The following is a 22,431-nucleotide window of genomic DNA, read 5'->3' as shown; positions in this document are numbered from 1 at the left end:
AACTGATCTAGACTCCATAACGCTCTGGGTTTCCACTGGATTATAGAATTGGTTTGTCCATGAATTCTGTTTTTTGTTCCTCTGTTGCTCTATCCAGGAGTCCATTCATTGAGCTAACTACTGGTAAGAATAATTGAATCAGAAATATACGGTGCAGATGAGGAGTACTTGGCATATTGTGTCAGAGTTGGCTCTTTGAAAGAGTGATTGAATTAGTTTCATTCCTTGCCCTTTCTTGCAAACTTTTGAAAGCTATGATTGAATCACATTTCGCCTGTGTTTTAGTTAATGCATTCCACATCCTAGCAACTCACTGCAGTAAAAAAAATTCCCATCTCACCTCCTGCCCTTAAGAAGTACTTTCCATTGTCAGTTCTACATTCGATTTTTATTAGTTTGAACCTGTGACATCTCAAATGCCATCAGTTATCGGATAAAATAAATGGGTTACCAATGAGCCACTGTTAAAAGCACATCATGCAAAGTATCTATGTTAATGCATTTACTGGGCATTTGGGAGGATTTCAGCAATACTTTTGATGCATAATTGTCATTAAAGTTGTACTTATGTCTTTTTTTATTGCTGAAGATCTATGCATGATCCTTTTTCATCCTGTGGGTGCACATTACATCACTGCCAAGTAAATTCAATCAAATCACACAAAAATGACTTTAAATATTTAAATTATCATGTCATTACTAATGCATGATGCGCGCAAGGCCAGAATTGGATTTCTGTGCATCAGAACACATTAATGCCTCTGTACATATTTATGACTTGAAATAAGCAATTGCAGTAACGCGGATGAACAAAAAAAAATGATGGCCCAATATGTTGAATTTTTTAAAAAAGAACAGTTGAGTCCATTCATACCAGGTATTTCTACATTTATCGATAAAACACCATTGCAATGCTGAGGTGTATTCTTTCAAAAGGTGCACTTATAACCATGCCCAGCTGGTTGGTTTCCTGGGTATGTCTGTTGGCCCCAGTGCACTATATTTGAAGACAGAGGGGTCCTTCCTAGTGTTTTAGCTTATATTTATTCCTCAACCAACATCACTAAAAACTGATTATCTGGCTGCTGTCTCATTCCTATTTGTAAGTCTTTGTTACGCACTAAGTGGCTGCTTTGCAACAGTGATTACGCTTCAAAAGAGGTATCTAATAATCTCCAAAACTGTTTGGGACATCCCAACATTGTGAAAGGTGCAATCAAAATGAAATGCATTCTCCCATCTAAAAAGAACAATAATAGCTTTGCAACATGACAAAAGGGGCATAATTTTAAAGTGAAAGACAGCAGGTTCAGAGGGCATTTGAGGAAAAACATTTTCATGCGGAGGGTGGATGACATTTGGAATGCACTGCCTGGGATGGTAGTTGAGTTGGGGAAATTCTTAACCTCGAAGAGATTCTTAAATGAGCACTTGAAGTGTCATAACATTCAAGGCTCTGGGCCGAGTGAGGAAAGTGGAACAAGTATAAGTAATAGTATATTTCTGATGACACAGACTCAATGGGCCAAAGGGCCCATTCTATACTGTATGACTCTATGATTCATGGTGCTATATATATATATTTTATATATAATATATTTAGGAGCATGAGTAGATCTCTATAAGAACATAAAGACCAGGAGCAGGGGTAAGCCATCTGGCCCTTCGAGCCTGCTCCACCATTCAATAAGGTCATGGCTGACCTTTTTATGACCTCAGCTCCATTTACCTGCCCTCTTTTCATAACCTTTACTTCCTTTACTGTTCTATCCTATCTTATTTATTCCCTTCATAATTTTATATGTTTCAATAATATCCCCCCTCATTCATCTAATTTCCAGAATATAAACCCAGTCTACTCAGTCTCTCATCATAAAGAATCCAGAATCAACCTAGCGAACCTCCTCTGCACCCCCCTAGTGCCAGAACATCCTTTCTCAAGTAAGGAGACCAAAACTGTACGCAGTATTCCAGGTATGGCCTCACCAGCACCCTGTGCAACTGCAACATAGTCTCTCTGCTTTTAAACTCAATCTTTTTTGCAATGAAGGACAAAATTCCATATGCCTTCTTAATTACCTGTTGCACCTGCAGACGAACATCTGTGGTTCACACACAAGGACACCCAAGGCCTTCTGCACAGCAGCTTGCTTTAATTTCTTACCATTCAAGTGATAGCCCTTTTTACTATTATTTCTACTGAAATGGATGACTTCACATTTAATAACATTGCACTCCATATTCCAGATCTTTGTCCACTCACTTAAACTATCCCTGTTCCTTTGCAAAGTTTCACAGTCCTCTGCACACTTTGCTCTACCAGTCATCTTAGTGTCCCCCGCAAACTTTGACACACTACATATGGTCCCCAACTCCAAATCATCTATTTCAATTGTGCAGTCCCAACACTGATCCCTGAGGCACACCATCAGTCACTGATTGCCAACTAGAATAACACTCATTTATTCCCAATCTTTGCTTCCTGTTCGTGAAACAATCCAGTATCCATGCTAATACATTGCCCGTAACACCTTGCATCTTCATCTTATGCAGCAGTCTTTTGTGTGGCACCTTGTCAAATGCCTTTTGGAGATCTGGATATACCACATATTATTGGTTCCCCATTATTCACCATGTTCATAATATCTTCATAGAATTTCTAAGGATTAGTTAAGCAGGACCTGTTTTTCATAAACCCATGCTGCGATTGCCCAACGGGACAATTTCTATCTAGACACCTTGCTATTTCTTCCTTGATAATAGACTCAAGTATTTTCCCCACTAGAGAAGTTAAGCTCACTGGTCTATAATTCCCCCATATGTTGTCTACTTCCCTTTTTAAACAGTGATATCACATTTGCTGTTTTCCAATCTGCTGGAACTGCCCCAGAGTCCAGTGAATTTTGGAAGATTACCACAAGTGCCCTGACAAACCTGCTCAGTCATTCAATAAGATCAGGACTGATCTAATTATTCCACATCCTTATCTACCCCTGACTATCTTTTGCCCTCTGCCTTAAAAATATTCAAAGACTCTGCTTTCACTGACACTTCAGGAAGAAAATACCAAAAATTCATTTTACCTGTGAGAAAAAATTCTCCTCATCTAAATCTTAATTTACTGACACCTCATTTAAAAACAGACACCTCCCTGTCCTCTATTTTCATAAAAGAGGAAACTTCCTTTCCACATCCAATCTGTCATATCACCTCAGGATCTTATATGCTTCAAACAGGTCTCTTCTTAATCATTTACATTCCAGTGGATACAATCCTAGTCCAGGAATTAATTAATTAGACCTTCTCTAAATTGTGTTCAACTCATTTATATCCTTGGTCTAGATTAGAGTGGTGCTGGAAAAGCACAGCAGGTCAGGCAGCATCCGAGGAGCAGGAAAATCGACGTTTCGGGCAAAAGCCCTTCATCAGGAATAGAGGCAGGGTGCCTGCAGAGTGAGAGATAAATCCCTCAGTTAGTACTGGAGATGTTGTCTCACCATTGCATTGTTTATCTGTAGCATCACCTTCCTACTTTTGTATTCAATTTCCCTTACAATACATTGTAATATTATATGAACTTCCCTAATTATTTGCTGTACCTCAATACTATTATTTTGTTATTAATATGCGAGGGCGCCTTTGTCTCTCAGAGCTCTGTAATGTCATACAATTTGGATAATGTGCTAATTTTAATTCGCCAGTTTTAAAAAAATTCATTCAATGGGATGTTGCTGGCTAGGCCAGCATTTATTTCTCTGACCTACTCGCTGTTGAGAAACCTGTCACAATGATACAGTTGGACAATGATGATGATTTTCAGTGACTACAGGTCAGCGCCATTGTTAACTTTGTGCTTAGGTTTAAAACCACGGGCATTTATTAGCCACACTGAGTAACATTTGAAAGGTTAACTAGTGAAGAAATTAAAGCCATAACACTTTCATTTTCACAGGTAAATTGCCTGAACACAGTGTATTGGGTTACTAGGTGGAAAATTTCGGTGTTGGAGTCAGAGTCTGGAGGGAAACAGAATACTATAAAAATAATGATACATTAAAGGACAAAAGAGTAGTGCAGAAAACACAATGGAATTCGAAGCAACTGAAAAGATGTCAGCTCTTTTCTCTCCTTACAGATGCTGTCAGACCTGCTGAGAATTTCTAGCATTTTCTCTTTTGGTTTCGGACATAGTCTTCACAGTTGGAATGGACATCGTTCTGCGGCTGGAGCAGTTTTCAGATGAGGAGGCAAAACACAAACATCTATGGAGTCCTAAAGAGTGGCGACCAGAGTCAAGTACCAGACAACAAGACTGCATTGTTTTAAGGTATACTTTTGAGCTCACTTACAGGTCAGGAGTCAATGGGAGCTTAGAAAAAATCAAAATTAAAGGAAACTCACTAATGTTTTGCTGGCTTCATTCCCAGTCATGCGTTACGTGACATGTTGAAGTATTTTTATGGTTCACCCATTTGTGACCAGCATGTAGGAAAGGTGTGGATGATATGATCAAGCAAGTGCAGCATCAACACGCAATATTGAGAGTGTGTATGTGTGTGTACGCTTGCATGTGTGTATGGATGCACGTGTACGTGCGTGCACATGTGAATGCATATGTGTATGAGGAGGATGGTGGTGGTGGTGCTGAGAATATGTTCATTTGAATTGCACTACACTGGCCAAATGTTGACGTAATTTGGTTTCCGACATTCCAAGTATTGCCTAAAATTGTTGCTTCAAAAATTCTGAAATAGGAGGAAGTGTAAAGCAAGAATCCATCATTTCTAAGATGCATAGAATATTTTTTAAATGGGTAGGTTAATGTAAAGTATTTGTAAACCATGTATCAATAAATCTTATTTGTTTATCTCCAATTTTACATATAAAGCCCTGAAAGAGATAAAATTGAACAATGACATACATTGTATAAGAGACCCCTGAGATTTAAAAGTTGAAGAGATAATAAGTAAATCAAAGGTTGGAAGTTTAGCTACCAAGATTCCTGATGAAGGGCTTATGCCCGAAACGTCGAATTTCCTGTTCCTTGGATGCTGCCTGACCTGCTGCGCTTTTCCAGCAACACATTTTCAGCTCAGTAGCTATCAAGATAGTTAAGTTTTGAAGACCCAACAAGTACTGAAGGATTTATACAATTTTTATCAATTTTAGAGTCTTTATGAAACCTTTTATCTATGTGAATCCACCCTAACAAAGTGCTAAAATAATCTGTGTCCTATTCCAGCACAAATAAATCATGAATAATTCATATTGCAAGAAAGGTTATAGGATTTGGAAAATGTTGGGTATGAGGCAAAATTCATGCCATCATGCCTATGCAAATGTTAGCTTCTCTACCAGACCCTGAAGAGCAATCAGTCATTTTATAATCACAGATGATTGATCCTTTTTTTTCACCACTAATCAACTAACAACATGATACTATTTAGTAGCAAACTGAGCTGCATAAGAACTACTTCTATTCTCTTGAGTGCTTGTGTTAGCTGAGTTTTGGTACCTGGATATGCTTATGTAAATGGCTGTTAAAAGTACTTTTGTGAAAGCATTAATCTCATAAAGCACACAGGATAAGAATGGAAGATTAAGTTACTAAAGACTTCAATTTCCTCTGTCAAGAAAAAATGTCTAATGTCCAGTTTATATTTTTGAATTTTCCATTAAGATGGTTTGATTATTTGGAAAGTTTCATCTTGGAAGTTGGTGCGACGGAATCTGAAGGCTTATTTTGTTCACAGCTATTTTAGTAAATTTTGAGTTCTTAAAGTGAATAGTTCAGTGCCGTAAAAAAAGATTGAGAAGGATTATCTATTTTGTAACCCACCAAAAGACATCCAGTGTAAATTTGATTTTTATTTTTTGTGTTGCTTAAAACAAAGTCTTTCAAACCTTTTAATCTCCTGTTATATACTTCATGTTTTTGTTCCTTAACCATGAATGTTTTATTCTGTGAGTTAAAAGAGCACTGACAGCCTCTTTTAATTGCTTTCAGTAACTGACTTCCTCAGTTAAAAAATAAAACAAATGACATGAGGATCCAAAAAATCAGGATTCACTTTGGGATCTGACTTGTCCACTATTAACATCAGTTGTCATCTTAACTTTGCATAGGGTGGAAAGTAATCTTTTACATTGTAAGTTTGGAGCAACTATATTAAAACATGACTATAGCATAATGCATTTGAGTAAGGGAGAATAAAACATTACAACGTACTACAAGCCCTTTGGCCATCTATGTTGTAACGATCTTTGGAACCAATCTGAAGCCTATCTATCCTACACTATTTCATTTTCATCCACATGTTTATCCAATAACCAATTAAATGCCGTTAACATTGGCGAGTCTATTACATTTGCAGGCAGGGCATTCCATGCCCCTCTTGCTCTCTGAGTAAATAAACTCCCTCTGTCATCTGTGCTATATCTAACATCCCTCAATTTAAAGCTTTGTTCCCTCATGCTGGGTATCACCATCCCAGGAAAAAGGCTCTCACTGTCCACCCTATCAAACCCTCTTAACTGAGACATGTAAGATAATCAGTCACCTCTCAGGCCTCTTCTCTCCAACAGAAACAGCTTCAAGTCCCTCAGACTTTCCACATAAGACCTTCCCTCTATACCAGGCAACATCCTAGTAAATCACCTCTGAACCCTTTCTAAATCTTCCACATCCTCCCTATCATGCAGTGACCACAAGTGTACATAATACTCCAAACGCGGCAGCACCAGTGTTTTCTACAGCTGCAACACAATCTCGTGACTCTGAAACTCAATCCCTTTACCAATAACAACTAACATCCATATAGCTTCTTAACAACACTATCAACATGGATAGCAACTTTCAGGGATCAAAGTAAATAGACACAGAGATCTCTCTGCTCATCTACACTACCAAGAATCTTACCATTAGCCCAGTACTCTTTATTCCTGTTGCTACTTCTAAAATGAATCACCTCATTAAACTTCATTTGCCACCTCTCAGCCCAGTTCTGCAGCGTATCTATGTCTCTCTGTAACCAAGAAAATCCTTTGGCACTATCCACAACTCCATTGATCTTAGTGTCATCCATAAATTTACTAACCCATCCCTTTACGCCTCATCCAGGTCATTTATAAAACTGACAAACAGCAATGGCCCCAAAACAGATCTTTGCAGTACACCACTAGTAACTGAACTCCAGGATGAACATTTCCCACCAGCCACCACTTTCTGTCTTCTTACAACTAGCCAATTTCTTGATCGAAACTATTGAATCACCCTGAAACCCATGTCTCTATATTTTCTGCAACAGCCTACTGTGGGGAACCTTATCAAATGCTTTATTGAAATCCATATACACCACATCAATGGCTTTATCCTCATCCATCTGCTTGGTCACCTTCTCAAAGAACTCAATTAAGTTTGTGAGGTGCAACCTACCCTTCACAAAACTGTGTTGACTTCAAAATATTTACCATCGCTAATAAAATTCCCCATTATTTTTTCCATGGTCAGCTAATGAAAGTAAGCTGTTATTAATACTCACAACATTGACATTGAAAAGATACTTCAGAGATCCAGTTTGTTGCGCTTAATTTTGGCCACCACTTGCAGTTACATTGCGATGTTGACGTTGTAATTTACAATGGAAAATACTCACAGAAAAACAGAATTTTAGATTCGTGGACAGTAAATGTATTTCATAAACCAAGACTTACTAACAAATTGCAGGCTATTCCCCAAAGACTTAAAGTAAGTAACAAGAGATGAGTTCTTTCGTGGGTGATACCCTCCCTCTCCACCTAATGTGTAGAGTGTGTATGCCTCATATTCATACAACTTTTAAAAAGCTTGCAAAACATCTTTGTGTCGTGAACTGACATGTTTCTAGCTACATGACAATAGAAGTATAACTTGACTTTGTGCTTCTCTCCAATCAGGTTGCAAAATCTTGTCTTTTTTTTAAAGAAATCAATGGATTTCAATTTCCAACAGTGTCGAAACAATTAAATTTCCATGATTCCAACGATGTCAAACTTTACAACTAACCATTAATTATTTTTATCACCAAAATTATTAATTTTAAGTTAGATGGCAGATTAATTGTATGAAATCAATCCAATAAAGTACAGTTGACACAGCTTTAGAAAAAGAGAAATTTCCTGACTCACGTCAGAGATGTTTTTCAAAGGAGTTCTGAGTTCCTTTGTCAGTGAGTGTGAGTGCATCTATTAGCCTCTGCAATTGTACTCCCAACACAAGGATTTGTGTATGCAGACTTTGACCCACAGCCGGAATGTGTCATCAGGGAGGGGATTAAAGGGCTCAACCATGGGCATTCAAAAAATAGCGTTGAAACTGTAACAGAAAGTTATTATCATTCAGGAAGCATGCAATTAAATAAGTAAAACCTTTCTTCAACCAGCACCTATGAATGTCAAGTGTGAAATGATTTCTGTTTGACCTCCATAGTCTACTGAATACGCAACCATAGCAAAATATTGCAATTAAACATTTCCACAGCGTAAACATTCCATTTTTTTTTTAACATTCAAAGATGCCGGTTGGTATCAAAATTGATTAGATTACATACAGTGTGGATACAGGCCCTTTGACCCAACAAGTCCACACTGACCCGCAACCGACCCCCCTACATCTAACACTACAGGCAATTTAGCATGGACAATTCACCTAACCTGCACATTTTTGGACTGTGGGAGGAAACCGGAGGAAACCCCATACACGGGGAGAATATGCAAACTCCACACAGAGAGTCGCCTGAGGCAGGAATTGAAGCCGGGTCTCTGGCGCCATGAGGTAGCAGTGCTAACCACTGTGCCATCGTGCTACCCACGTTATGCTTCTGATGAGTGTAGTGCAATTGCAACTGATGATGAAAATCCACAATTATTTATCATAGGAACCCTTCTTGAGAACAGGTATATTTCCATTTTTACTGGTTATGTTTCCAAGTTCCAGAAATAAAAATACTTATTCTAATTGTAATTCTAATTGTATAAACTGTTCAACTCCAATTCAGATGAAAACCACACTGATTGTGTTTTGCAAAGAGCTTGAAAGGTTCAAGATTAATGTATGTCTTCCGTCGTATTTTTGGAAAAAAATGATGACAGAAATGCATTTGCGTGCAGTTCATCTGAAAGCATGTGAAATGGCAAATTCCAGTTTTAAATGACAAGTTATTGTACAAGCAATCTCTGAGAGAGAAAACGGGCCAGGATAATGCGAAAGCAATGAAAGAATATCAAATTAGGTCCACTGTGCTAATAGGAATAAAAATATTGAGAGTGAAAGTTCACTGAGAAGAGGCAACAACATGTAAATCTATCTATGTACAACAAAAGCAAAGTCATTGGAGAAGAAAGATAAATTATAATCAAATTTCTCAAGAGACAGGAGGCTAATTATATATCTCTGTCGATATTAACAATTTCAACACGTCCTGTAAAAGTGTAGTTTATATGCTGTTGCATATTCCAGCTTGTCACTTGTTAATATGCGATTTGTCTGTTCTTCATTATTTCTTGTACCAGTGCTGTACAAAGTGAGTAATCAAGAACAATTTTACTCCCTAATTTAAAGCAAATGTGCACCTAATCTCACACAGGTTAATGACTGGTGACTGTAGAACAAACTGGTGCCTTTTTCAATGCCCCGACTGTACTGAACCAAACTGAACCTGTTGATCATTGTGGTAATCATTGAAATTTTCTTTTGATGGTATCTCAAGTACTTAAAATTTGCGAATAGGTTTTTTTTTGTTTGTTTGATATTTAAATTCCAGCTCAAACAATTGCTCAAGCAAGTGAATAGCCATCCCATAATCCAATTAGGAGGACTGCAGCATCACTTCACGTGGTCACATGGAATACAGGGAAAATTAGCCATTTAGAGACTGAACTGGCCCAAAGGGATGAGACAGAGGGTGGTTGTAAAGAGCAGCTTTTCATACTGGAGACCTGTGACCAGTGGTGTTCCACAAGGATCAGTGCTGGGTTCACTGCTTTTTGTCAATTATTTTAAAGATTTGAATGTGGATATAGGAGGTATGGTTAGTAAGTTTGCAGATGACACCAAAATTGGAGGTGTGGTGGAGAGTGAAGAGGGTGACTGCAACAGAATCTGAATCAGATGAGCCAATGGGCTGAGGAGTTTAAATTTTGATAAATGTGAGGTACTGCATTTTGGAAAGGTAAATCAGGGCAGTTCTTATACAGTTAATGGTAAGGTCCTGGGGACTGTTGCTGAACAAACAGACCATGGAGTGCAGGTTCATATTTTCATGAAAGTGGATTCACAGGTAGACAGGATAGTGAAAAAGGCATTTGGTATGTTTGGATTAGAGTGGTGCTGTAAAAGCACAGCAGGTCAGGCAACATCCAAGGAGCAGGAAAATTGATGTTTCAGGCAAACGGGTTCAGAGGGAATAGAGACAGGGGGCTTGCAGGGGCCTGCAGGGTGGAGAGATAAATGACAGGTAGGTGGGGTGGGGAGAAAGTAGCATTAAGTACAATAGGTGAATGGGGATGGGGGTGGAGGTGATAGGTCAGAGAGGAGGGTGCTGTGGATAGATGGAAAGATGATAGGCAGGAAGGACAGGTCATGGGAATGGTGCTGAGCTGGAAGGTTGGAACTGGGGTAAGGTGGGGGGAGGAAACTGGTGAAGTCCACATTGATGCCCTGGGGTTGAAGTGTTCCGAGGTGGAAGATGAGATGTTCTTCCTCCAGGCATCAGCTGGTGAGGGAGCAGCGGAAAAGGAGGCGTAGGACCTGCATGTACTCGGCAGAGTGGGAGGGGGAGTTGAAATGTTGGGCCACAGGGCAGTGGGGTTGATTGGTGCAGGGCTCCCAGTGATGTTCCCAAAAGTGCTCTGCGAGGCGGCGTCCAGTCTCCCCAATGTAGAAGTGACCGCATCAGGAGCAGCGGATACAATAAATTACATTGGTGGATGTGCAGGTAAAACTTTGATTGATGTGGAAGGCTCCTTTTGGGTTTTGGATGGAGGTGAGGGAGGAGGTTTTTCAATTCCTGCGGTGGCAGGGGAAGGTGCCAGGATGGGAGGGTGGGTTGTTGGGGGTGTGGACCTGACCAGGTGGTCAAGGAGAGAATGGTCTTTGCGGAAAGCAGAAAGGGGTGGGAAGGTAAATATATCTCTGATGATGGGTTCCGTTTGGAGGTGATTGAAATGTTGGCGGATGATGCAGTTTATGTGAAGGTTGGTAGGGTGGAAGGTCTTTGGTATGTTTGCCTTTATTGTTCATTGCATTGAATGTATGAGTTGAAAGGTCATGTTGGGGCTGTACAGGACATTGGTGAGGCCAGTTTTGGAATACCGTGTTCAGTTCTGGTCTCCTTGCTATAGGAATGATGTGAAACATGAAAAGATTGACAAGGATGTTACCAGGGTTGTTGTGTATGAGCTAGGGAGAAGCTAAATAGACTGTGACTATTTTCCCTGGAATATCGGAGGCTAAGGGGTGACCTTATAGAGGCTTATAAGATCATGAGGGGCATGGATAGGATCAATCGACAAGGTTTTTTTCCCTGGGGTAGAGAGTCCAAAACTAGATGGCATAGGCTTAAGGCGAGACGGGAAAACTTTAAAGGGGGAATTTTTTCGCACAGATCTTGGTGCATCTATGGAATGAACTACCAGAGGATGTGGGTACAGTGACAACATTTAAAAGGCAATTGGATGGATATATGAATGGGAAGGGTTTAGGGTGATATGGGCCAAATGCTGGCAAATGGAACTAGACTAATTGATGATATTTGGTCTGCATGGATGAGTTGGACTGAAGTATCTGTTTTCAGGCTGTACAGCTTATGGTTCTATGACACGACGATTTCAGAAAAACAACTTGTTTTCAAAGGGTCCTAAACAAGAGATTTGCATGCTTTGTATGCCCTTGATCTGTTTCTATTAAGATCATTCTACTTTTTTCCACTCTTTACAAAACTAAAGAAAAAGTCTTATACAAACACAACAATTAATGGTGCAGCCAATATTAGTGACTGTTGGTGAAATGTATTTGTACCCTTTTGCTTACGCACCATATTGCCGTGGTCCGGTGACTTCTAATCTAAGTGTTATCTATATTGAACAATAAGGTAGAAACCATTAAAACCAACACATGGAGCACAATGTCAAAGTACGCTGCTGAAATTGTCTAGATTTTTCGAGGTGTAAGAGTTTCTCCGACAATGAGAAACACCAGAAAATTGGGAAAAATAACCTCAGTCTGCAAGTTTGCACCACTCATTCAATCAGTATGGTTTGAAGCTTTTCTGTCTCACCTTTGGTGGTGATACGTGATTTGAGACAGAACTGGAACTTTGTCCAGCCTCAAAGGCAAAATTATGAGAGTTTCAAAGAACTAAGCATAAAATCTGAATAATTAAGAGTAGCAGCTATATTGTCAGTGGTAGGGAAAAAGTGCAGCAAGATAAGGTATAGTCTCGATCTCACAGAAAGTTCAAGCTGGAGAACATTTGAATGCTTTGAAGAACCATCTTGAAAGCTCTACTAATGTAATTAATGGCATTAATTAAAAATGTAATAAATTTTGAACATTTATAAATGTTTTGCTCGAAAGAAGCAAAATCAGCTTTTGAAGATGGCTGTTGGATGCCAATGAGTCAATCTGCAACATGGAACAGATTGACACCATTTACTCTCAAGGTGATTAATCATTGCTAGAATCATAATCACAGGAAAACATTCCTTTAACGCTTTTAGTGATTTTTTTTTGTATATTTGTGGATCCACAACTACTTTGGAATCTATATCCATGATTGTCTGAAGAATCTTAACTAAAAGCTAATCTTAGTATTGTTACAGAATGATGAAATATTCATAAGAAACAACTAATTAGTGTGAAATGTTCTTATCTGTGTGTCATGTGGAAACAAATACACCTGCACATTTTATCTCAGCTAGAACCTTGAGTCAACAGAGCTCTTATTGTTTCACTTGTGAAAAATGCATGAAACAAACTAACTACTGTCAGCCATATTCTGCTGCATTAGCCATGGGCAGCCATAGGCCATTTTGTGCTTCTCAGTCATGGGCAAACCTAACAACGTGTCTTGAGTGTCCCCAATTTTAATCCCCATCATACATTGTCCTAGTTCAATTGTTCGAGAATTGATCCCTGAATCTCTGTCTTTTTATTTCTCTTTCTTCCTTTCAGAAAATTGACCTCTTTTGATTTCTTTTGATCACCTTGCCTAATATTGCTTTGAGTCTTGGTGCTATATTCTACTTCATAGTACTCCTGTTAACTGCCTATAACATTTTATTCTGTTAAAGGTGATATATAAATTCAAATTGTTTTTGTTATACATATTTAACTATGTTTGGTGTAGTAAATGTCTTAATTTGAATGTATCTGTCGTTGAAAAAGAGTCCACATTTATCTAATTAACTCAGAAAACAGTATAATTTGTTCAAATACCTACAAGTAGAAAAGGCTACCAGTGCTTATATTGGTACCTAGCTCAACTTAGAATCATATTTGTAATTCAAGGAACAAATGGCAGACTTAAAATTCTGAAAAAAAAATGTGCCCATACATTCAAGCTATGTTTAACAACTTTTGTCTTCAAATGTGCTTGCTTCCCCAGGTTGGTGTGAGCTCTGGCCTTCTGTTAATCTCGCCTCCACTATTATATTAAATCAGTGCCACTCACAATAACTTCGTGCATCCATGGCATTTCCCCTCTCTGTGCTTTTTGTATGTCACCAGTCATGTGAATTTTCTTTGCATGCTCATGAACATTTTTTTTGGCAGTTCCTACAAATAAAAGTAGGTACATGATGATGTTTAAAAATCGGTCACATCCAATTATCGAGTTTTTAACTTTAGCTTCTATATCACAGGACAATGTTAAGGGTTAAAACAGAATTTGTTTCCACTTGAGTGAACAATGCCATAGACGATTTGTTATCGAATGAAAACACCTTATACAAAGGACCTTTTTCTGTGCTGTGGATCTCTATCGCTCTCTGATTATCTAGTACAAGCTCACAATATTTTTGATTAGGCTGCATTGTCAGCAACAATGAAAAGAAACATCATAAATTTTCAGATCTTTAGAAACTGGCCTTTCTGAAGGCAGAAACCGAGGATTTGTAAGTGGCTGCTAATGCAGCAAATCATCAGTCTGCAATTATATTCCACTTGACAACAGGAAATATTTGTTTTCATCACTGAGAGAGTGCCTGAACAATGACCTTAAATGCTGTCACATTTTCCACATGACTGCAGTGGTACTTAATACCTTGGCTAGCCTCCCAATTTCCACCCTCCATACATTTCAGCTAAGTCAAAAACTTCACTATCACATTCCAACTCATATCAAGGTTGTTTTGCCCATTCCTCCCAATGCCTGCTGATCCACATTGGCCCCAGCCTCAAGTTTAAAAGTTTGCATTATTGCATCCACATCTTCATTTCTCCCTAGGTCTACAGTCTTCTTCAGCCCATAACCCTTAGAAATCTCTGTGCTCCTTGGTCCCTTGTGTGTCTGTCATTTTAATCACTCATCTTCACCTATTGAACCCCTAGGCTCCCTCCTTAAAACATTCCAACTCTTCTCTCTCTCTTCTCCTTTAACTGCAGGACTTGTGCATTTAATGGTAAGGTCATGGGCAGTGTTGTCAAACAAAGAGACCTTGGAGTGCAGGTTCATACTTCGTGACAAGTGGATCCGCAAGGTGAACAGGATAGTGAAGAAGGCATTTGGTACACTTGCCTTTATTGGTCACATTAGGACTGTACAGGACATTGATGAGGCCACTTTTGGAATACTGCATTCAATTCTGGTCTTCCGCTACAGGAAAGATGATGTGAAACTTGAAAGGGTACAGGAAAGATTTACAAGGCTGTTGCCAGGGATCGAGGGTTTGAGATAGAGGGAGAGGCTGAACAGATTGGGACTATTTTGCCTGGAACATCGAAGGTTAAGGGGTGACTTTATAGAAGTTTCTAAAATCATGAGGGGCATAGATACGATAAATAGACAAGGTCTTTTCCCCAGGGTAGGAGAGTCCAAAACTAGAAGGTATAAGTTTAAGTCAAGAGGAGAAAGATGTAAAAGGGACCTAAGGGGCAAATTGAATTGAATTGAACTGAATTGAACTTATTGTCACATGTACTGAGGCACAGTAAAAAGCTTTGTCTTGCGAGCAATACAGGCAGATCACATAGTTAAGAAGCAGAGATAGTAAATAATAGGTAAACAGTGGCAAGAACACAGTACAGGTGAAAGTTAAGAGTTTGTGAGTCCATTCAGTATTTAACAACAGTAGGTAGAAACTATTTTTCACACAGAGGGTGGTGCATGCATGGAATGAGCTGCCAGAGGAAGTGGTTGAAATTGGTACAATTCCATATTTAAAAGGCTTCTGACTGGGTATAGTAATAGAGTCATAGAGTCATAGAGATGTACAGCATGGAAACAGATCCTTCGGTCTAACCTGTCCATGCTGACCAGATATCCCAACCCAATCTAGTCCCACCTGCCAGCACCCGGCCCATATCCCTCCAAACCTTTCCTATTCATAAACACATCCAAATGCCTCTTAAATGTTGCAATTGTACCAGCCTCCACCACATCCTCTGGCAGCTCATTCCATATACGTACCACCCTCTGTGTGAAAAGGTTGCCCCGTAAGTCTCTTTTATATCTTTCCCCTCTCACTCTAAATCTATGCCCTCTAGTTGTGGACTCTCCCACCCCAGGGAAAAGACTTTGCCTATTTATCCTGTCCATGCCCCTCATAATTTTGTAAACCTCTATAAGATCGCCCCTCAGCCTCCGACGCTCCAGGGAAAAAATCCCCAGCCTGTTCAGCCTCTCCCTGTAGCTCAGATCCTCCAACCCTGGCAACATCCTTGTAAATCTTTTCTGAACCCTTTCAAGTTTCACAACATTTTTCCAATAGGAAGGAGACCAGAATTGCACGCAATATTCCAACAGTGGCCTAACCAATGTCCTGTACAGCTGCAACATGACCTCCCAACTCTTGTAGTCAATACTCTGACCAATAAAGGAAAGCATACCAAACGCCTTCTTCACTATCCCATCTACCTGTGACTCCACTTTCAAGGAGCTATGAACCTGCACTCCAAGGTCTCTTTGTTCTGCAACACTCCCTAGGACCTTATCATTAAGTGTATAAGTCATGCTAAGATTTGCTTTCCCAAAATGCAGCACCTTGCATTTATTTGAATTGAACTCCATCTGCTACTTCTCAGCCCATTGGCCCATCTGGTCAAGATCCTGTGGGACTAGATTAATGTAGGATATCTGGTCGGCATGTATGTATTGGACCTCTGTGACTCTATGCTTCTGAAAACCCATCTTCTGATACTCCTAGGGATGTTTTGCTTTGTTACATTATTGGCTATAAGATACTTTGGGATATCAAGATTTGTGAAAGTCACAATTTAAATACAATAATTTTCCATTTTCTTCTAAAGCTGGGCACATTTTTACAAGTTAAAAATCATATCTGTACACCAGATTCTGACTTTTCAATGAACATTGCCAGTGTTGGCAACAGTAGCTGCAATATTTAAAAAAAACTAATACTCTGTGATAAATGGAGAAAATAATATTAATTCATATTGCAATGGATAGAGTCCTTCTTCGGTCCTCGAAATTACGGGCTAGATCTGAAATTGTCAATATTGTGTGTCATTAGCCCTGCGAGTCCTCAGCTGCAGTGTTCCTGTAGATATAGCGTCTAACCTTTGGGGCATGTTATGATAGATTTGCTGGCCTATTGTTTAGTCTTCCAGATGAATGAAGGATACATGAAGGTCAGTGGCTAAGATCAGAGATGGATTGAGGGCAAAATGAGTTGCAGGGAGTCAGTACATTGGATTTGTTTTTTTTGTCAAACAGTAATGAAAAAGTAAAATATATTTAAACTGAACCTAAAGAAAAGCAGAGTACAACAAAGAAAAGAAAGCGAATTAATTTTCATGTAATGCACAACTTAGACTGAAAATATAAATCTTTGGCAGATGTTCAGAAAAGCTTAAAAATATCATGTCAATCAAAAGACCAGAGAGCACAAAAGATTAGTGAATGTGAATCTAACCAAAGTTGATGGCATATATGTTACCTCTCCGTGCCGGTTATAATTAATTTGAACAAAGCAGATCTGATAGCTGTATTCCAGTTCCCAGAGAATATGTCACAATGCAACAATTATTGGCACAATATTACTATTCTCTTCCTTTTGTTAGATTATGGGCACCACCAGCAACTTTGATATTTGTTGCTCATCCCCTTCCCATTCATGATGATTGTAAGTTGTCTTGGTAAAATCTTCTTTGCTCGGAGTAAATTACATAGAGCGAGGAGTTTCTTTTGCATGGTATCATCTCAAGCAACATTGCACGTTAACTGCAGCTAGTGCAGTGTTACAGGAGAAGAAGGCAGGCACAAGTGCATTCTCCATGTGTTCTGCAACCCCAGAATCATAGAATCCCTACAGTGTGGAAACAGGCCATTTGGCCCATTGAGTCCACACCAACTCTCCGAAGAGCATCCCACACAAACTCAACCCCACAATCCTAACCCTGTCACCCTTATGATGATATTACTCCTTTAACAAGTTTGTGTTGCCCTTAGTTTTATTCAAAAGTGATTTAAGACATAGATTCCAAAATGTCTGGCTTCATTTACTTGAAGAGGCTTTTAAGTTAAAAAAAACACTTGCACACTGAAAGGGGAGTAGTCAGTTCTCCCACCTCAGCTTTCCTTTTGTTTGGGTGGGGTTGGGTTTTAGCAGTCTGGCTGGTCAGAGAAAGCAGTCAGCTTGTTTCAGCAATCATTACTTACAGATTAGATTACTTACAAATTACAGATTACTTACAGTGTGGAAACAGGCCCTTCGGGCCAACAAGTCCACACCGACCCGTCGAAGCGCAACCCACCCATACCCCTACATATACCCCTTATCTAACACTACGGGAAATTTAGCATGGCCAATTCACCTGACCCGCACATCTTTGGACTGTGGGAGGAAACCGGAGCACCCGGTGGAAACCCACGCAGACACGGGAAGAACATGCAAACTCCACACAGTCAGTCACCTGAGGCGGGAATTGAACCCAGGTCCCTGGCGCTGTGCGGCAGCAGTGATAACCACCGTGCCTCTCTCTGACATCCATCCAGTAAGACTCTGTGGTTGAACTTATTTGTTGTGTCAATGGGTGTTTACCAGGATTGTTGCAAGTATTTGGAAATAGAGTAGTAAGCAGGAACTCATTTGCCCCGGATTGATTGCCTGTTGAGTTCTCTGGAGCAGCTTTTGGGTAGGTTAAGTTATTCTATACTCTGTTCTCTTTTGTTTGTGTTTCATTTGGTAATCTCGCACATAAATTCTGTTTTGTTTAAAGCTAAGTGGTTGGGTCAGCTGCATCAGTCCTGCGATAGCCACTTAACACCTGCTTAAAACAACTAGAAATGTTAGGGTCTGGGCTACTTTCCTGAAGTGTTTTGAGGTGGCCTGGTCTGGGACATAAAACCCTGCATTTCACGTCGCTAATCCACCCAGCCAACACATCACTGGACACAATGGGGAATTTAGTATGGCCAATCCATCTAACCAGCACATCTTTTGGCATCTTTGGAAAGCTTTCAGTCAAAATGATTCTGATATCACATTGCTGAAAATGTGTTGCTGGAAAAGCGCAGCAGGTCAGGCAGCATCCAAGGAACAGGAGATTCGACGTTTTGGGCATAAGCCCTTCTTCAGGAATGAGGAGAGTGTGTCCAGCAGGTAGGGAGGAGGGACTTGGGGGAGGGGCGATGGAGATGTGATAGGTAGAAGGAGGTCAAGGTGAGGGTGATAGGCCCGAGTGGGGTGGGGGCAAAGAGGTCTGGAAGAAGATTGCAGGTTAGGAAGGTGGTGCTGAGTTCGAGGGATTTGACTGAGACAAGGTGGGGTTAGGGGAAATGAGGAAACTGGAGAAATCAGATTACTCCAGTTTCCTCATTTCCCCTCCCTTCACGTTGTCTCAGTCAAATCCCTTGAACTCAGCACCGCCCTCCTAACCTGCAATCTTCTTCCTGACCTCTCCACCTCCACTCCACTCCAGCCTATCACCCTCACCTTGACCTCCTTCCACCTATCACATCTCCATCGTCCCTCCCCCAAGTCCCTCCTCCCTACCTTTTATCTTAGCCTGCTGGACACACTTTCCTCATTCCTGAAGAAGGGCTTATGCCCGAAACGTCGAATCTCCTGTTCCTTGGATGCTGCCTGACCTGCTGTGCTTTTCCAGCAACACATTTTCAGCTCTGATCTCCAGCATCTGAAGTCCTCACTTTCTCCTCTGATATCACATTGCAATTAGCTGATGGAATACCAGGACTGAACTTCCAAGTGCAGGACAGGGCAAACAATGGTTACAACTAAGCTTCAGAAAAAAATTGGTTTCTTTGAGAATCCTGATATCTCAGAAATGTAATGCAATTTGGGTAGGTGGGTAGGGTAAAGGAGAGTAGTAAGCAGGATATCACTTGTTCTGGATCGATGGCCCGTTGAGTTCTTTGGTGTGCTTGCTAGTGAATCAGGACACTATTTTCAAATTAGACATCATCAAATCTGAATAGTTTGGTTCACAGTTGTATAGCTATCAGGCTCAATGAGGGGTCTAGATACAAGGTTCTGGTGGGGCCTAATAGGGTAGATGCTGAGATATTGTATCCATTGGTCAGGGAATCCAAATCAGTGAAGCATACCCTGAAGATAAAAGGCCAATCATTTATGACTGAGATGAGGAGAAACTGCCTCACTTAGATAGTTGTGAATAATTAGAATTCCAGAGGGAGTGCATGTTCCATCATTCAATACATTTAAGACTGAGATTAAGAGAATGTTGATCTCTCAGGGAACCAAGAGAGCTGGGGCATGGATGGAAAAGTGGAGTTGAAGTTCAAACTCAGCCATGATCATGTTGGATGGACTGCAAGTCCCAGGTAAGTTCATGTGCACAAGGTTCAGATAAGGACAACACTGTCAAGGATTATGGAGAATACTAGCTCCATGTTAGCAAGGGAGAAAGCACAGTGCTTGGCCTCTCTGCAGTTTCCATTCTAGCTCCTGCTATCCTGCAAACTTGGAGGCACTGCCATTGAGCCCCCCATATCTGTTGAAGCCTTTGTATGCACAGGTCGCCTACTCCTCTGTCACCCTTGTGAAGGGGCAATAACACTCTCAGGCAAATCTCAGATTTCACCACAAACAACTCCAAAACACTGCAGAGCACTTCCAGGAACATTGCAATCAAAAAGGAACCGAAAAAAAAAATGTGGGCCCAGACCTTTGAGTACCAAGTGAGGCAGGGTTCTTTGTGTGCTCGAACACATGTTATCTGGATAGAAACTACAAAAATGTTGCCCATGATGTCAGCTGGATAACTCTGTTGCCACATCAGCTGGTTTGACATCAAGCCAGTTTCTATTTCAGGTTTTCCAGTGCAACACACTCATTCCAAGGCTTGCCCTTGCACCCAACAACTCAACATGGATACTCACTGGGGGCCTCCTTTATGCCATTCAATCCGAAGACTCCACACTATTTTTACTTTAATTTCTCAGGGAATCAAGGGATGAAGGAAGTAGGCAGGATAGTGGAGTTAAGGCAGAAAACACATGATTGTGTTGAACAGCAAGCTCAAAGGATTGTATTACTTCAGCTTCTAATCTTTATGTTCTGTTTGAGTATTGATCTTTCTTCATCAGAGGTCTGCTTGTATTCACTCTCTTAATGATAATCCTGAACTGGCTGCCATCCTCACGTTTCCAGGATAGCTGAAGGCATAAAAGTAGGGAAGGAAGGGTTATGATGTCTCGAGGAATTAAGGGCCACGGGGAGAATGCGGGTAAGTGGAGTTCAAATGCCCATCAGTCATGATTGAATGGCGGAGTGGACTCGATGGGCCGAATGGCCTTACTTCCACTCCTATGTCTTATGTAGGAAATGGCATTTGTATCAAAAGCAACAGGTATAGAGGGATATATAAAAGTAAAGTGACTGGGTAAAAACTTGACAGATGTAATCTGTGGAAAAATGTGAGGTGGCAGGAAAAATAGAGGGGCTGAATGTTAGAGTCACAGAGCTGTGGAATCATGGTGTCATGCAGCATTCGGCCCACCATAACTATGCCAACCAACAAACACCAAACTACATTAGCCCCATTTACGTGCATTCTTTCCAGAGTCTATTATGCCCTGGCATTTTACATGCCCATCCAGATGCTTCTTAAATGCTCTGAGAGTTACCTGCCTCCACCGCCCTCACAGATCATGTCGCATATTTCTGCCAGCTCTGGGTGAAAGAAAACTTTTCCTCAAATGCCCCCAAAAACCATTTAATTCCTCACTTTAAACTTATGCTGCCTGATCTTGGACACGTCTGCTGTTTGGGAAAAGGTTCTCACAATCTACCCTGGTTATGTCTCTCATAATTCTGTATACCTCAATTAGATTCCCCCTTCAGCCTCCTCTGCTTCAAGGAGAACAAATCCAGCCAACTGAATTTTTCCTCATAACTGAGACCTTTCAACCCAGGCAACATCCTGGTGAATCTCTTCTGCACCCTCTCCAGTGCAATCATGTCCTTCTGATAGTATGGAGACCAGAACTGCACGCAGCATTCCATCTCTGAATGAACCAGTCTTTTATAATGTTGGAATGAGATGTCGTGTTCCTATATTCTGACCCCAGCAAAAGAAGGCTGGTGAACCCCTTCTTCACCAGTTTAACTACCTGCTCTGATACCTTCAGGGATCTATGGACACCGATATCCCTTTGTTCCTCAGTATTCCCGAGAGACCTACTGTTCATGGTGCATTTCCTTCCCTCATTAGATCTCTCAAAATGCATCACCTCATACTTATCAGGATTAAGTTTCATCTGCCATTGCTCTGCCCCAATTTACCAGCTGATCAATGTCAGACTGCAGCCAGAGGCCATCCTCCTCACAATCAACAATGGACAGACTTCAATAAGCTACAGCACAGATGGAGCTGGGCTTTGCTGTGGACAAACCACAATAAATTAACACAGGTTTATCAGGCAATAGGGAGGCAAAGGCAATGTTCGCCTTTATTTCAAAGGGGATAAAGTATAAAAATAGAGCATGATTGCTAAAACTATGCAAAGACTAATTAGAACGCAATTGGAATATTGCAAACATTTTGGGTCCCAAATCGAAAGAGGATGCCTATAAGATGGCAGTAGAGTAAGACTCTCAGCTGGAGCTCCTCTGCTCATTAGCTCCAATTCCTTTTTCTTTCAGTTTTTCTCTCCTTCTTCAGTTTTTCTTCCACCTTCTTGCATCCCAAACCTTCAACTCCTTAAACGACCTTAGTGGAGGAATGCAGGA

Source organism: Hemiscyllium ocellatum, chromosome 7, assembly GCF_020745735.1.
Source record: "Hemiscyllium ocellatum isolate sHemOce1 chromosome 7, sHemOce1.pat.X.cur, whole genome shotgun sequence".
NCBI lineage: Eukaryota > Metazoa > Chordata > Chondrichthyes > Orectolobiformes > Hemiscylliidae > Hemiscyllium > Hemiscyllium ocellatum.
Note: the sequence above shows the minus strand (reverse complement) of the source record.